Source organism: Martes martes (genome assembly GCF_963455335.1).
Source record: "Martes martes genome assembly, chromosome: 17".
NCBI classification, from domain to species: Eukaryota; Metazoa; Chordata; class Mammalia; order Carnivora; family Mustelidae; genus Martes; species Martes martes.
Genome location: NC_137905.1, coordinates 38,351,320 through 38,369,653, shown reverse-complemented (window position 1 = coordinate 38,369,653; position 18,334 = coordinate 38,351,320).

Below are 18,334 nucleotides of genomic sequence, written 5' to 3'. Positions count from 1 at the left end.
CCCACTGGCAGCCTCTGGAGTCCCATCCCTGTGTGCCTGGACTCTCTCAAGTCTACAATTTGAGGCTCGAACCCAGAGGTCCCCGAAGGACCTTCTGGCCATGGGGAAATCAAGTCCCCGAGCCCAGCACCAGCCCAGCCTTGCTAAATACTGACTCTGCTCCAGCTTCCAGGCTGTGGCAGGCGCTGGCGAGGGGGCTGGAGGGAGGGAGAGGCAAGAAGTAACTGAGACATAAGACCCAGGATTGGCACACCTTGGGTCCCCAGTCTGAGACCCCTAACTGGCAGAAGGCCTCCAGCACAGGGGATGGGACCTGAGAGTTGGCACAGGGGTGCACATCAGCCCAGCTCCCAACCCCCAAGGTAGAGCACCCTAGGCTGGATCTCTCCCTTGGCCTCCTTTCCGAGGGCCACCCATGGCCTTGACTCACTTCCTCAACATCTTCTGCTTTGTGACCATTCACATTCACACATTACCTTAAAGAGGTCCCGAAGAGGCAGACTTCATAGGGGACCCTCAGGGGTGACCAGCCTCCTGCCTCCTCCCCAACCCACCCCAGCATCCATGGCTGAGACTTTCTCAGGAGCAGAAGCATGTATCTGTGTCCTGAGCAGCATCTGGGTCCCCCAAGAACAGGTCACCATCTCCCAGTTTGTTTGTTTTTTTAAAAGATTTTATTTATTTATTTGACAGAGAGAGAGAGATCACAAGTAGGCAGAGAGAGAGGGGAAGCAGGCTCCCCGCTGAGCAGAGAGCCCGATGCGGCACTCGATGCCAGAACCCTGAGATCATGACCTGAGCTGAAGGCAGAGGCCCAACCCACTGAGCCACCCAGGCGCCCCCACCATCTCCCAGTTTTTACAGCAAATCGTCCCTCCATGAAAGGGTACCCATTTTACAAATATAAACAAGAAAGGCACACCCTCAAGAATCTGGTAGAAACCATGGGCCTTCACCATGGCAAGTTCACGCATGCATGTTAGAGTGTTTCTCCCATTGCCTGGAGGCTCTGAGCCTCCCCTGGGACCCCCAGTCAGCAGCCCTGATGCCCATCACCCCCTGCCCTCCTTGCCTCTAGATGGGCACTGGCCTGCCCAGAGTAAAGACCTTCCTGCAGGCACCACCCCCGCACCCCAAGTGAGAGCCTCCCCCAGGCCAGTCCCTTGCACTGGGAGAGGGAGGTGCTAAAAAAACTCGTCCACATCAGTCAGTAGTGCTTGTGATTATTATCACAGAGAGGCGCTCGCCCACCCCCCGGAATCCTTAGGTGTAGGCTTCCGGATGAACGACGACACAGGCAGAGGTCCGTTTTGGAGGCATAAACACATGTTCTCTAAAATAGGCAATGTTGAGTCTCTGGTACAAAATGAGGGTATAAAGCCGACACTGTTTACAATCTGCTGGATCCCTTGGACTTGGGAGCCCTTTTCCAGAAACAGTCATGTGAAAGGCACTTTCTTAGGATTGGGTGCTTGTCTTCGTCCCAGGCAAGCTAGCGGGATGCTACCATAGAAGGTTCTCCCCAGGGGCCCACGTGTGTCCCCACGGGGGTGGGGGGCACCAAGGGGACAGACCCAGGGAAGCAGCCCCGGGACCCACCGAAGCCGAGGACCTGCCCCTGTCTTCACGTGAATGGGCTCATCCCACCAGGACTGACCAGCCCTGCAGCTCGCCCAATGGCTGACAAAACCCACATCATTTCTTCAGGTGTTCACCGCTCTACAGTCTTTATGAAAACAAACCATGTAAGAAACCAACAACAACCGCAAAAAAATGTATTTTCTCATTTCTTTGAATTGTTCTGCTTGGCAATTTTATTGCGCATTAGTTCAAAATAAGCTGCCAATAAACTTGGATAAAATTAAACTCATACTGGAGTCTTTCCCTCAATAATTTGTGTCAGGTTGTTTTTATTTTCATAAGGATTTGAAGTGCAATGTTATCTGAGGTTCAGAATTTCACTGTCTGGATGGTCCCAACTTAATCTCCTAGCAGGCTTATGAATTCCGGTCTCCGTCCTTTTAAAATGAGTTGAGTTCTACTGTTAGCTTCAGACTAAGAGGGCTCTGTGGCCGTTTTGTCTTTTCCTGTACAAAAGCACGACAGAACACCAGAACCTTCCATAGTGTAATTAGGCTTTAGAAAAATCACGTGATTTATAATTTAGCAGAACCTCAGAACACGGCCTGATTCTCACTCCGAAAGTCAACACTGGTTTGCGTGTTGATTTCAGGAAGGCGCTTGTTTTAAAGGGAGCATTTGTGGATAGGCCAAAATGATTCACTTTTAAGACGGAAAAAAAAAAAGAGAGAGAGAGAGAAAAGAAAAGAAAAGAAAGAAAAAAAAGAGACACCTTGGGAGTAAAAATAATGTGCTATCGTAATTTGATTATAGCAAAAATCAAACTTGGTGTGTTGTAGGCAAACAATAGGAATTTTTATGCAACTAAACATTTTTCTGGCCACCTAACCATGATTTATACAACTAAAATGATAAATTTAATCCCATCACCAGTAGATCAATTGCAGGTATAACAGATAAAACCTGAATAAATCATCGTATCACTGTATTGGAAACACAAACAGCAGATAGAAGCAGGAGTTCAGACTTTAAACTGAAATCTGTTTCCAGGCATTCCAAGGACAATTTGCAGTGGAGAAGTTCAATGTATACACAAAGTCATCTGATCCAAATATGCTAATGATTTTTATTGGTCAAATCTTAAAAGTGAGGTTTATTTTTATGAGTATGCATTAATTAACCCAGCATGCACTATCTCTCAGACTATCTTGCCAGGGACTTTCATTTAAACATGTTTATTGTGAAATGTTTGCATTCTCCACATTTGCGGCCCACACACAGATTATTTCATACTTTCCTTTAGAGCACTTAGAAAAGTTAAAAGGAGTTATTGTTTTTGATTAATGCCATTTTGGGTAGTTAAAAAAAAAAAGGCAGTTCCAAACCCTAACTCTGCATAAATTCTTTGACATTGAAAACAATGTCTATAAATTCTAGGGCACAGAGATATGGGGTGGGGGGCTGTTTTAAGGTGGCCTGCTGAAACCGAACCTTGGTCCCTCGGGTGTTTGCATGAAACTCATGTGGGATGGCAATGGCTCAACGTGGTACAGCTATCAGTCCCGAAAAAGAGAGGCAGCCTGCTCGGGGCCGTGGCGCGGGGCCGTGCAGATGGCAGTTCTAAAGCCTTGCCTGTCATCTTTTGATTAAGAAAAGGAAATGATTTCACTAAAAAGATATTCCCTCTTGTGTTGTTTTGTTTTAACTAAGTTTGTACTTTCCACCAAACTGGACATATTTACTGAGACTCATAAGTTACTCCACGATTACTAACATCACGGCAATCTCAAGAAACTATTTTTTTCCTTGCCAATTATCCAAATATCATAACTATAAAATATCTTAAAACATTCTCTGTACTGTAAACATCTTAGCTACAAAGCTTCGAGTGTAAACAGTGTGATGCATCAGAATGGTTTTAAGCGATGTTATAAAAAGTGCTCTTAAAAACTAAACAAAAATGTAAAGCTTCCATCTGTTTTATGATTTTTCCACTGCTGAACGGCTGCTGTGTGCCAGTTCACTGAACCGTGGCTTGCTAAAGAGATTTCTGGGGTCACAGATTGAAAAAACAAAGAGCACGTCTTTAATGGTGGGATTTCTTTTTTTTTTTTTTTTTCCCCTCAAGTCGTCCTGACATGGCTAGAACGGAATGAAGTGCACGACGGCAGGAGACGAGGGACGGCAGACGCTCAGGGTGCCTGTTGCAGAAGGAACCCTCTCTCTGAGAGACTCCTGTTTTCTAAAGGATGTCATTTCCACCATTACCTTGGGGTTTTTCGGTGATGGTCTACCAGCGACCTCCATACTCTCTTACTTCCTCACAGAATTTTCTTTGGAGCCTTGCATGTACAGGTTAAAAATAGACGGCAAATTGCACGCCACGGAAAAGCATTCGGGCTTATTTCTGTGTACGTACGCAGGTATGACACTGGGTAGTTTAGAGACTACGGTCTTCCCTCTGCTCCAAGCCCGGGTCCAAGGGGAGGCGGGGGTGCCCGGGCAGGTGGAGGACCCCTCAAAGATGCAAGAGGAAAACCGCCCTTGGCCTGGAAGATTGGTCTCTGATGCACTGGGAAGTTGAGAAGGGGAGGGAGCTGAGAGAGAAGGTGCGTGGAATCCAGTCCCGCGCTCTGATGACACTGCTCCAGGGGGAGTCGAGGAGGAAGGAGAAGTTGGGTCCGGTGTAGTCTCCCATCAGGGGTGGACTGCTGCCCAGATGTGTTCTGGGGGCCCTCTTATCACCTAACCCTTGTCCCCTGAGGCCACATATGAGGCATAAGAGCCACAGGGACATAGGGTTTGGGCTTCTTGGACAGATAAGCTGGCCCTTGTTCCCGCAGAGATGGAGCTAATAGGGCCTGTGGGGGTTGGGGAGATCTCTGACCTTCACCCCAGGAGAGGTTCAGAATTTAACCAGATGTCCCGATTCCCACCGCTGCCCTTTAGGAGAACAGACATCTCCAGAGCTGGGATGGCGTGGGTAGTGGTCTGCCAGGGGCTAGGGTTTAGCTGGGAGTCTGCTTGCCTTTCCTGGGATGACAAATGCACATGAGACCTCCTGCAATGCAGTCATCTAGCTCACAACGGTGGGGTGCCCCAAGGTGGGACTCCTTAACAGATATGCAGGGAAGAACACCTCCCAGTCCGAGGCTCCCACCCACCCACGGCCTGTCTCAGCATGGCTGCCCTGACCCGGTCTCCCTCTCCAACCTCTCTTCCACACCCCAGGGCCACGCTGCACCTCCTTTCTCCCGACAGTGCAGAAGCCTCATAGCCCTCACCCGAAGGTGGGCTTGTCCATCTCTGTGAGTGGCTCTGTGGGTCAGAGTGGGAGGCCTGTCATGGACAAGGTCCCTGGTGAGGCCAGCACATCCGTGAGCAGATCCCTGCCCAGGGATGAGCATGGGTGCCGCACCCTGAGGCCAGAGGGCACTGCTTGGCAGGATGGGCACCCTTGAGAAGCAGACCTGAGTCCACACACATGCTCCCTCCTCCTCCTACCGGAGTGTCACGCCTGCACCGCACCCAGCAGACCAGCGACCAAGAGAGACACCCCCCACCCCCTGGAATGAGTGATCAAGGGCCGCTCCCCAGCCCCACGAGCTCTTCCAGGACTCCCACAGCACTTGGAGCTTCAAGAGCCCCCGCCAGACCCCGGACCGCCCCATGCGCCCTCCGGCTCGGCGCCCGCGGCTGCAGCAGCCCGAAGATCACCCAGCCGGTGGGCCCCGTGGGTTGGCGTGATTCTGCGCGCATTCCAAATTTAAATCTGGGACGCTCTTCCCTTTCTTCGCTGCTCCAGAACATGGGGGAGGCATCTGCCTGGAAACAGCTGTCACCCAAAGGAGGGGGCGGCACATGCGTCTCTCCTGCGCGCACGGCCGTCAAAAGCCACACATCAGCCTGGGTTACTTAGTTACAGAACTTCACAGCCTGGGGGAGGAAGGCAGGGCCAGGGAAAGAGCCCCAGGCTCTGGGCCCTGCACCCCACACCTGTCCGCAGAGCTCTGCAGGGAACGCTGTGTCCCCGCTTCATCGTAGGGAAACTGAGGCCCTGTGCTCCAGGTCGCTCGGCGGCTAAAATAACGCGGTAATCACAATAGCAAACAACGGGAGCTAATCCTCACTGGCTTGTGATATCGCTCACCGTGGGCCGGCTCCCCTTCGCGTGGCTCAGGTTCGAATCCCTACCACAGCCCCAGTAATGCCATCAGTGCCGCCCTCAACAGATAGGAGGACGCTCAGAGGAAGGAAGGTCCCGTAATCCGCCCCAGGCAAAGTCACCAGGTAGTGAGAGAACCAGGAGCCAAGGCCAGGCTGTCTGGCTCCCTTCCCCCTGCCACGATGCCACCCTGTCTGTCACTGACATCGCGGGCGTCACGGGTGCATGAGGGCAGCAAACACGGAGTCTCACGGGGAGCCGGCTAAGTTCTTTCGACTTAACGCAATATTACATTTAATTTCTATTATTCAGTTTATCCGCAAAACACGGGTATCTGGAAAATGCGGCTCAGAGACGTGCAGCTCTCTGCAGGTCCACCAGGGAACGGCAGCGGGGGGGAGAGAGAGGGGCCGGCATGCCCCCGTCGAGGACCCATCCCGGGCTGCAGCATGCCTCCTGCCAGGATCCGGGACGGGATTTCAGAAGAGTAAAGCGGACAAGCACTGGTGTGTCGCGCTCATCAAAGTGCTAGAGATGCTGTTTGGGATTTGCTGCTCCTGCCAACCCATGTGTACTTCTCACCAAGGCTAATCTCGATTATAATGAGGGTTTATACTAAGTCTAGAGAAAGGAGGAAGGCCAAGCCTAAATCTACAGTTCATGCAGACGGGGGTGGGAGTTACGACAAACACTGACCATATTTAGGAGAAGTTGGGAAACTGGGGGCGCCAGCCATTCGGCTCAGCGACCCAACTCTGTGGGCCAAGCAGCCCGGCTGGGAGCGTCCAATGCCAGCGCTGGCTTCCCAGGCTGTGCAGAGCCACAGGCAGGGGTTTCCATCCATCTCCCTTCAAGGGGTCCAAGTTCCAAGAGCAGGAAAGGGGGTGAACTCGAGGGGCAAAGCAGAATTACAAAGGAGTCACAACCCGGCTGCCATACAGAGAGCAGAGGTCCCCAGGACCAGGATCCAAGCGCAAGACCCAGGACCAGGGATCTGCAAAGCCACCATCTACCCTTCCCTGGGTTCCCACAGCTCGGATACAGACAGCATGAAAAATGCTGGCGGGTCAGGCTGCACTTTCCTCGAACTAATCACTAATGAAGTTTGGGGTGAGCTATTTTGAAAGCAGCCCACACAGCATAACCACACGCCGTCATCAGCTGCGATCCTCAAATGCAATTTCATTCATAATTAAATATGAAAAAGCCACCACCTTAAAATAACATCAGGGGTCACAGCTGAACTCCCCGGCCTGGGTTTTGGCCTCTGCTGACCTCTCTGAGATGGTCCCCAACACCTCCCAGGCGGAGGCACACACGCTCACTCCAACCCTACGAGTCCACCCGCACTGACCCTCCAACCCCTGGACACACCTGCGGGCCTCCTCCACACCTCTGCCCATCCCACCCTGCCTTCTGTGCACACCCTTCTCCCTCCTCTCTGCCTCCAGGTGACAGCTGGGACTCAAGGATCAGCTTGATTGGGCACCACAGCTCCAGAGAAACTTCGGACAGGCCAGACCTGACAGGCCGTTTGCCAGCCTCCGAACTCTACAACAATGGCTTCTATGAACCTTCAGCAAGGCTGCTCATGCATGCTCAGTGTTCTCTTCTCTTTTCCCTTCTGAGCACCATTAGGATTACAAGCATGGACATCCCATTCATTCATTCATTCATTCATTCATTCATTCATAATATTTACTGAGCACCTGCTATGTGCCAGACGCCAGAGAAGCAACGGTGAATGATCAGACATGGTCCTGGCCCTCCTGGAGGGCACCTTCTAGACACAACAGATGAGAAATACAACAATAAATATGTAGTAGATTTTTCTAGCTGGACTCAGTCTGCCGTGGTCAGGTCCTGCCCTACACTCATATTGGAATCTAAACCAGTGTAGGACACAGGCTATGCTGGCCAGCCCATGGTTCTGGGCAGGTCACCTCCTCCCTGGTCCATCTATGGCTCTGCTCCAGATCTCCTCCTGGATCGACATTTAGGAGATATTCACTGGGTGGGGACAGTCAGAGCTGGTGGACGTCCGCCCCCGAGACGACCCCCTCTGGTACCAACAAGCGCTGGGTGGATGCGGCATGAGTTTCCCCACCTCATCTCCTCCCCAGTGCCTGGCGGGGCTCCTCTAGAGGGAATCCGTTCTCTCAGCCGACACATGCCCTGACGCTGTGAGGGCCGCTTTCTGCCCAGTTCCCTGGACTGTCCTGGGGCACGGAAGGAATCTTTCTTGCTGGAACTGCCCCCAGAAAATGGTCTTTAAAACACTTCTGCTTGTGCACTAACCACCTGTGCTTAGGGCGTGGGCTTATTCTCTGTCCTGGTCCTACATGGGTACCCTCCAGGCTTGCCACCACAGCTCAACATTGAGCCATCCGGTGGCCAAGAAGACCACAGGGCTCAAGGTGGGGCCAGGCTTCCAGAAGCTCATGAACCTCAAGGGGAGGAGATGCTGCACGTGTAAGGCCAGACAAGACACGCACCTGGCAGGAGGCAGCGGCTTTACGGCAGCTTCGTTAGTGAGATCCATGATCCAGCTGAGCTCCGAACACGCCTTGTTGTCTTTGATCCACAACAGCCCTATTAGATCAAGAAACGAAGGCTCCAGGAGGCCGAGTGACATGTCCAAGGTTCCATAGCGAACCATGGAACCAACGCCCAGGTACCAAGCCTGCTTCTTCCCCACCTGTGCTAAGTTGTCCACGTTCTGGCCTCTGCTGTTTGAGTCATGCCCCTAGTCCTGCACGCCCTATGGAGACCTCAGGGTCTCAGCATCACCATGGTCAGGCCGTTGTGGGATGTTCCCACAGCGCTGTCATCAGCACAGTAAGCCCAGGAAACAGCGGAGGAGATGGGGGGGGTGGTCCGCGGGGAGCTGTGACCTCCCCACGATGACTGCGGAAGCGTGTCCTCACCTGCTGTCACACCCACATACCCAGACCCTGCTCCAGTTCTCACGGTCCTACTCTCCTCATCTGACAGGCGGGAAGTCACAGTCACCTGCCACATGGGAATTGGGTTAGAATCCCAAAAGTAAAAGACGGGTTTCGGGGGCTGATAAGTTCCTTCGTGGACTTTCTGAGTACTCAGGGAATAAGCTTTTAGAAACATCTCTCTCTCTATCCCTCTCCAGGAATTGTGCAGCTTGGGGTCCATTTAGGATGTCAGTATCAATACCCAAACCATCAGAATTATGAGTCTTTTACATAAAGGGAAGAGAACATTCTGGAACCCCAAGCACTCACTTTCAATGGGCTAAGCTGCTTCTTTTTCTGGTTGCTATCACACTCAAATGCACGCACGGCGTCTCATTTTATTGAAAGTTGTGGGTCTGTCACCAATCATGTCCATCAATAATCAGCAGATTACCAGCCTGCTTGTGCAGACACTTCTATTTTCAACCTGAAGGGTGGTTTGGGGGTTTCTTTTAAATTTAACTATCCTCATTAAGGATTCATAGCACACCAAAAGAGCGATGTTTTTAAAAAAAAAAAATCATCTTTGCAGAGAAGGAATATCAGCAAAAATAATCACTATTCCAGGCTCAACAATGAGTCCCTAATGAGGACAGCAGTCATCAGTTAAATAAACATATCATTAGGGTGAGAATGGATGTGTCAACACAGACACAGTCCACTAATTTGGGGAGGGGAGAGGTAGGTCGTCTGTGGTTAGTCTCGGTGGGGTCCGGCTGGAGGGTGGGTGTGTCTGGGGCAGAGTCATAGCTCATCTTTCAGAGGTAGGGCTCAGGGTGTGGGCGAGGTCGGGTCAGGTTAGGTGGGAGCTGTCAATGAGACAAATGCCAAAAGGTGGACAATGGGACACTGCCCAGGTGATCGGGTAGCCTGCAACAGTGGGCACGTTTTATCCAGGAAAGATCCAGAAAGCTCCAGAGATAGCACAGATGAGGAAGACAAGAAGAGGAGCTTCTTAGCCAGACAACCCACCACCATGTTGTTCCCAGAGGCCAAGCCCCTCCCTGGGCAGCCAGGGTGGGCACAAGGTATCCACCCAGCTCTCCTCAACAGCAGCCCCACGGCAAGGCTTCCTCCGACAGTGCAGAATCCAGGGGTACTCCCTGAGGAGTGGCAGACGCCCTGTCTGGGGTCTACAGTCCTCTAGAGATGAAACTGCGGCTCTAGCCCTGGCGGGGAGGCTGGATCACGGAAGCATGAGCTCTCTCCACAAAGACTCTGAGTAGTTTTAGGTGTCAGGCAGCGTGCTAGGTGCTGGAGTGCAGTGTAGAACAAGGGGCATTTGGCCCTCTCCCTCATGGGGCTTAAATTTGTGGGCGGGGGGAGGAACTAAATTAGGATAATTACAGGATATAGGAAAGTGTTACAGAGGGAATAAACAGGGTGAGAGACAGCCAGCAACGGGGGTCTTTCTGAGGAGGGGACATCTGAGCTGAGGTCTGGGGGGAAGGACCTTGATAGCAAAGGAGCCGAGGGCAAGAGTAGGAAATGGGGCAGCAGCTAAGGGTGTGTGTGCGTGCAACAGAGAGCATGTACCAGCACGCTCCCCCGGGACCACTCCTCTGAGAAGGACGGAAGGGCTGAGGTCACGGGGTAGCCCTGCCCGCAGAAAAGATAAGAGCCAAGGATCTGTACTGGGTCCAGGCTGGATGAGAAACGCCCCAGAGGGCTCTGCTTTCTCAGGGTAAGTGAGTCGCAACAGAGGACAACAACATGAAGGAGACATTGTGGCCATTTTGGAGAGCGAACCCTAGAGAAACACGGCACCCTGAGAGCCCACTTCACGTCTGTCGTCACAGAGGCTCAGAAAAAGCCACCAGCTTGACTGTGCCATTTTCCACAGTCAGTGGAGGTGCATGGACTATCACAGACCAGGTGGTTATCATGAGCTCACCTGAGACTACAGGTTTTTTCCAGGTGCCCAAGATAGAAGGCAAGGAGGCCTGAGGACTGAGGAGGGGGTACAAGGAAGGAATAGAAATGCCAGACCCGAGCTCTCAGCTGGGTGAGGATGAAAAAGAAGGCTGGGAAAGGACAGTGAAGCAGCTGTGTCAGGGGCTGGAGATACAGGTTATTTGACAGTCACGGGATCACAAAAAGTGAGTTGAAAAAAAGAGCAGCGATGGACAGACTGGAGGACAGGTAGAGGCCAGATTTCAGTGCCGGTACCAGCCACTACCAGTGGCCATGGGCTGGATGGCCAAGGTCCAGTGGAAGAAAACTTGCTGGACATGAGAGGGTCAAGGGGGCAGAGTCCAGCCTGCTGGATGCATGACCTTGACACTCTTGGGCAATGACACTGGCCAACAGAGCAGCAGCAACTCCAAGTGAAAGCATACCTCAGGAAACACCAAGACCAAAATGGCGGGCTATGAACAATTTCCTTACATCCGCTCTCCTTGCTCCCTCCACAAAGAAACTCAACTGGATATACGCACTACTGCAACAGGGCAGAAGAGATCTCAGATTGTGGTGGTCACGGACCATCTAAGAGGAACCAGTGATCTGTCACAAAGATTAACAATATTCTTAGCTTCTGGTGTCACTGACCTCATGCCTGATTTTCCCAGTCTGTTGCTGGGAATGCAGGAGACCCTGAGACCTCGAGCTCTGATCTCCTCAAATCCAAGTGTGGAGCCAAGTGGTACAGTTACATTTGGGAAACCATGGCTCAAGCAAGAGCACCTCTGACCCTCAGGTCAACTTCTGCCCAGTAAAGCCCTCAGGGCTTGGAAATGGGCTCATTAGCAACAACTGGACATGACCTGGACAGCTGCTTCTAACCCTTTCTGATCCTGGAGATGGGAGTCTACAGCCGAGAGCCGCAATGCCACTTTCCAAACACCTTTGGTGGCAAAACAAGGCCTTGAGTCAGGCCTCACAACTCCCAGCTCCAAAGTCCAGGGTCTTCTGAGTCCCTCGGATTCTCTCCCAGCCCAGAATCCTGCCAGGCTCTGCTCTCCCACAGCGCATGTGGATACAAAGCAAAAATGCCCCATCCAGCCTGTACCCACAAGACCCAGTGCATGGGAAACTGCCATCAAGAGCGGGTTTCGCCCCAGGTCTGTAACTTCTGTCCAAGCTGCTTACATGCCCAAATTTATTTTCATATAATACCAATGGCCATGAACTTAAATATGATCAGACACAGTACAATTAATATTTAACATGTGGGCACCCAAAGCCTCTTGGCGATATGATGAATACAGTACACAATATATTACTCAGTATTTACCCAACTCAGAAAAATGAGTAGTGGTGCTGGTGTTGGTGGGGAGAGGAGTCACTGTAAGTGAGCCAAAGTAGTATTTATTGATGCCTACTGTATACCAGGCAAGCTATTGAGTCCTTTCAAACACAGCATCTCATTTAAGTCATGAGATTATAAAATATCAGTGAAAACACCATTTTGCAATATTTTAGTCTGTTCAACTCCATCAATATTTTTCAAAAATCGAGTAGCACAGTTCAATAATACTCAAATCCATTCTCTGATTTTTCTTCAGAAATTTCATAGAGAAAGTCTCCCCCCCAAACGCCAACCCTGTAAAGTTATGCCCCAGAGTGAAATATCTTGCCAGGGTCATAAATCTCCATTAAAAAAGTGTTTGCTTTCATGGAAATATTGACGACCTCAGAACTGAAGAGCAGGGAGCACACGGTGGGCCTGGACGCAGCAAGACGGCCTGATAAACTGTGGTATGGGCCTTCCAGGGTCTGTCCAGAAGACAACTCCAACAAGTCCTTCTAAGGGTCGTAAATTAGGAGCTCTCTTAAATGTGACCGAATTTCCACTTTTACAAATGCTTTATTGTTATCGGTTGGTCCCACTTTACAAAACAGAACTCCATTAATATTACTCCCTTCGAGTTTCTGTCTACAAGCAGACATTCTGCTAGACGGGCCTGAAATATCTCCCCAGCTCCTGTTCCCCCGGCCCCTCATCTCCCAAATTCCAACTAAGCGTATTTTTTACTCAAAGGGCAAAGTTGGACTAGGATTATGCATGTTTTCCGTGCAAAGGATATGTTTTTCAACAAGCAGGACCACATTCCTGCAAAGCCAAAATATTCCCTGTAAGCTGATTGCTCCGATCCTTGCGGATTTTTCTCAATAAGGCTCTGTTCTCCCGGCTTGTGGTCGTGTGACCCGGCTTTCAGGTGGGGCTCTGGACAGGTGTCTATCTACTGAGATGCCACAGATGAACTCTGACCCAGCCCTTCCCACTGCTAGGTGCCTCTCCCACCAAGCCGCTGGCCTCTTTGACATACCAACTTTTAAAAAGCACGCCTTTTAAAAATTGTTTCACCTTAGTAAGATCTAAAAGGAGATCCATTAGTAAGTGCAGTCCCTACAGTCTTCATTCCCATAGCTCAGTCTGGACAGCACCCCCAACATCCTATCATTGTAGGGAGGGCAGGAGAGAAGAGGGAGAGCGGAACCCATGAGAACAAGATTAGAGCAGCCAATATTACTAAGTACTTCAGGACAGTCTCTCATTTTTAAAGGCCACCAAACTAGATCCGAAGTACGCCAGACACCTGGTGATGTTGGCTTCAAGAGCAGCAGGAAAACCCAAAAGGAACCCCTCTCCACATCGATGTGCATGGGACAATTGTCCAGAGAAATGCATGCCTGTCCCTTTCAGCATATACTGGGTCCAGCAAGCATCTCCCTCCTATAGGGAGGGCTCACCAGATTAGACCTTTATCGGAAGCACACACGTGGTACAAATAACTATTTGCATTACAAAACGGTTCTGAGAGTACTCCGACGATTAGCTGAGGCTGCATGGACGGCCCGAATAATGCATCACCATTTATTGAGTGAGCAATTACTAAGAGCCAAGTAATCCATTGTGGAGAACTCCCAGTGAGCTCTGAGTGCATACAAGAACAGCCCGGGGCCCGCGGATGAGGTCGCACAAAGCCCCCTCCGAAAAGCAGAGCGCATGAGTTCCTCCAGGGCCTCATTGGGGGCTGCGGAGCTTTTCCTGCGATCAGGCCACCAGCCCCAGGAAGGAGGTAGAATTGCCCCCCAACAGCCGCAGCCCCAGCACAGGCTCTCCCAGCTTGGCGTGTTCTGCCCACTCCTGCACGCTCCATGGCCGCGGGGACCCAACCGATGCCTCCCACATCCCGCGGGGAGGCGCCGGAGACGCCCTCTGATAAGGCCACATGTGAGTGATGGTCACCAGAATAATCATGCATTATTTCATTTCATGCACACCAACCCCACAAAGTGAGTTTCATTGCCACCCTCCTCCCAGAGGCAGACAGGCCGAACCTTCATAGGAGTCACAGAGGCTGGAGAGCCCCGCCCATCGGCCCCGCCCACCGGGCCCCTGACGGTTAGATGCCAAGTGGGTCTCAGAGCCGAGCCCGCTCTGCTAGGAAAGTTCACCGGAAGATCCAAACCAGCCGCCCAACCTCAAAGGTCAACATGACTCCTAATTCCACCCAGTGGAGGACAAACACCACCAGAGATGGGAGAAGAGGGTACCAGAGTCTGGAAGACTGAGGACAACCAAAACCACACTAGCTGCGCCGACACAGGGAAACCCAGACCCAGACCCGGTTGACGCAAGCTGCCCCCCAAAGCGGGTGCACGGGCACCGCGTGCAGGTTGGACTTCCAAACAAAGCCCGCCTTAGGAGGCTGGGGAATAATTACAGCATGCAAATATCATGTGATTTTTGTCACTGATCTTTTAACATGCATAGCCGGGTTCATGTGTCTCCAATTCAAAATCCCAAATTGAAGACTTATGTGGAGATAATTATAAGTGAAAATCGAACGCAGGCCTGGAAAACACCCTGCTTTCCTCATAAAATACCCGCATGCCGAGAAGAGCCCAGATCCCCAGAGGCAGTTGGGACCGGCTGACCCCACTGACCAAGGTCAGCCCTAGAGTGGGCCCAGAGTCCCCAGAGTCCTCGGGTCAAACCCAGGAGCCCAAGCCAGAGAGGACACACGAGACCACCCCCACCCCGCACTTAACAGCAGCAACACACCTTTTAACTAAAAATTGTCCATAAACAGGAGATGAAAATTGCATAAGGGGAAAAAGTGTTGTCGGGTGTTTTGTTTTGTTTTCTAAGTATCTCAGCTGAAAAAAAAAAAAAATGGTCTGTCTTCCAAGGGCCACTGCACAGAGTCGTCTCAGGTCTCCCAGAGAGGGGAGGGTCCACCTGCATCACCGGGCCACCGTCTCCCGCACAGCATCCTTCGTCCCTCTTCTCAGAAAGCTGTCAGTGACCACATCTCAGAGGCATCCTGAGAAGAAGCCAAAGGGACATGCCAGGCTGCCCCGAGCGGCCTCTTCTTGAGCAAAATGGGACAGCCCTGCTTCAACTCCAAATCAGTGTCCTCCTTCCTCCCCCCTCCCTCCCTCCCGACTCTCCCTGCATTGCCCCGGCCTTGGGCTTCCTGAGCCCCCGTGCCCCCCGCCACGTCCACAGGGCAGCAACCGGGGGAGCTCCAGCCCCGCCCCCGGGGCCGGCGGAGCGGCAGGAGCTCCGGGGGTCCTCGCACTGGGCCGCCCTCCTCGCCCAGCCTCTTCAAAGGGGCTGCTGTTTCTCAGTGCTGCCTGCTCGCCTGAGCATGGCAAGAGGTCGCCATCTGACCCCGGCACTATTAAATCTTTTTAAAGTGTAATCTTCAGGGGATTTCGGCTGTAAATAAAGAACACTCCACATGTAAAAAATAAACTTACACTCATGACTTCATGCGTGACCCCGAGTTCAATTTCTGTTTGTGATTTAGCAGGGGGGGGGGGGACGAGGCCTGCCGCGTGCAGTCTGCAGGCCAGGGAGCGGGCTCCCCGAGCGCCCTGTGGCATCACAGCCCAGAGAGGCCACCCCACTCCCCAGCTGGGAAATGCGCCACCCCGGGTCACCCCTCCAGACAGCCAGCCACATGGCCCAGAGGCAGCACAGCTGGGCAGCCCCGCAGCTGTGACCACAGCTTAGCTCCTCTCCACACTGGGCACATCTGGACGCTGTTCACGTGTGATGACTGGGCTGGGCCTTTTCCAGGACTTGCCTCCAGCGCCGTGCTCCCACCCAGGTCATGGTCCACAGAGTTGGACTCTCCCAGGATGATGTCTAAGTCTCTGTGCCCACTCAACCCCCACCACCCCCAGAACACTGGGGTGATCTGTGGCAGGAGAAGAGAGAGAGATATGGCGCTCGAGTCAGGGGATCCCCCCCACTCATGGGCACCAACGCTACCTCTGCCCTTAATATTCCCCGGCATCTGTATGCACAGCCTTCCCGGGATCCCGCCATAGCCACCAGACACTGACGAAACAAATACTAGGTGCCTGGTTTCCATTGTACAGATGAAGAAACCACTCAAAGAAAGCCCCCAGCCAGGTATCAGCAGCTCCGTGGTGACTGATGCAGCTCAGCGCCGCAGCCACATATCCGCTGCCTCCCCTCCTGGGTTCCAATACCCAGCTGAGATGTCCAGGCTGAGGGGGAGAGCCGGCCCCAAGGATGGAGGTTACAGCCACCTACAAATCACCTCCAACTAGAGCCATCTTCTGCTCTTCGGGGATGGCAGAGTGTGGGGGAGCGAGAAGGGACATATGTGCAAATTGACACCACCCCCCACCCCAGCTAAAAAAGCCTCTCACTGCCAGGTCAACTCTTATTCCCTGGGGGTTAGGAAGACAGAAATCCTGACACCAGGGAAAAAAAAGTCTCTGGGAGTTTTTTGGAGTCCCAGGAGCTGACATGGAGGAATCTAGAACAAGACCATTCATACAAGGAGTTCCGGTTCTCTGCCTGATTGGGGGCAGACAGGTTTCTTTCCCTGAGCCTCCTTTCCCTGCGTGCAACAAAAGATCTGGAAGGTACATAAGGACTGCTGTTCACCGGGAATGCCTTAGGGTGAACCAGCCCATCAGGAAGCATTGGGAGAAGAGAAGGACAGTTATGGAAGGAGACACGATATATATAAATTTATCAGGAGGAAGATCTGACTTGGTTGGGGGAGGTGGAGTCAACAGGAAATGGCCACCTGTATCTTTGTCAAGGATGCCCTTGCCTGAGTCTCTCACTAGAATACAAGGGCAGGCAGGTCATTGTGCTGTGTAGACGCTCATGACACGATGGATGGATGGATGGACGGACGGACGGATGGACGGATGGACGGATGGATGGAAAGATGGCCAAGGGTAGGTGGACCATGAGTGGATGAGTCATAGATGAATAAATAAAGGGAAAGAGGATGGACAGATGGATGGAGAGGGGGGCAATGGGAAGGAGAGATGGTTAGGTAGATAGAGGGACAGACAGAAGTAGGTGAACAGAAAACAGGAGGGCTGGAAGGAACCATGGAAGACAGTGGGTAGAAGAATGGGGAATGGATGGGTTGGAGGACTGAACACTGGCCAGGGGAGAGAAACTCTCCAACAGAAGATGAAAGCTCTAAGAACTAGTAGTGTCCCCTCCAAGCATGGCCAAGACCATCACGTCACACCAACCCCAACATGGAAAGGAGAACAGCCTCTCCCCACATGGTGCCTGCTTGCTTTCTTACACGACCCAACCCACCAGCCCTGCCCCTCCATGGAACGGATTCCTTATGAAGTCCCCAGTCAAGTCCTGATAGAGATAGTATGTTTATTTTTTAAACAGGAATGAATTATTCAGCACTTCTAAATCCAGAACACATCAAATCTAAAACGACACACACTGTGCTTTTCCCCTCTCCCTGCATACACTTAGAAATATTCCGTAATTTCTTTAAAAGAATAAAATTATCGATTGTGGGTGAATTAGCAACTCAAGAAAGACCCAGATGCAAACAGAAGGTGGGAGGTGTTACTGTACTGGAGTTCAGTGCCTGAGGAGGGGGAGTCTACGTGGAAGTGGGAGGATAAGCAGAAAGGAAGGGGTGAAGGGCTAGGGTGGGCTTGGGGAAGGGGAGGCATTTGTGCAATGTTGGACCTGAGTGGGGAGAACTGCCTGTCCACACCAGTCCCTGCCTCCAACAAGCATCACAGGTATGGATTCCGTCAGCAGATGTGGCTGGGTGACGGTGCCCGGAGACCCCTTGAGAACATTCTAGCTCTTGCGGGGCGAGTGGGTGGGCTCTGGTTTCTCGGCAATGTCACAGAATGCTGGCACTCATCCCTCAGCTCTTGGCTCCACTTCTCATGGCTGGTTCCTGCCAACAGGGGAGCGGACACCTCAGACCCAGCGCTTGTCCTGACACGTGTGCTTCCCTTGAGGAACCAGAACATTCCAAATGCTTCGAACCTCACCAAATCTCTCCCATTCGGTCCCCAGCCTTTCCAGCAGGACCCCCATGAAACCCCATGAGGAGGGAAGAGCGAAACCAGAGCGGCCTCGACAACTCGACAGGGCTGCATCCCATGGGGGGGGTCAGCCCTCCACTCTGACTTGCTGGTCTGCGTGCATTCTGAAGCCCCATCTGGGAACGAGGAAAAGGGGCCTGGGGTTCGGAGGAGGGAGGGTGTGTACGGCGGGACAGGGGAGGGTCCCCGCTCTCTCAGGCGTCGGGCGACAGAAAGCTCCAGAAACGTGGTGTGAGCTCCCAGAACTTGGATGATTTTCCCTACAGAGCATGGA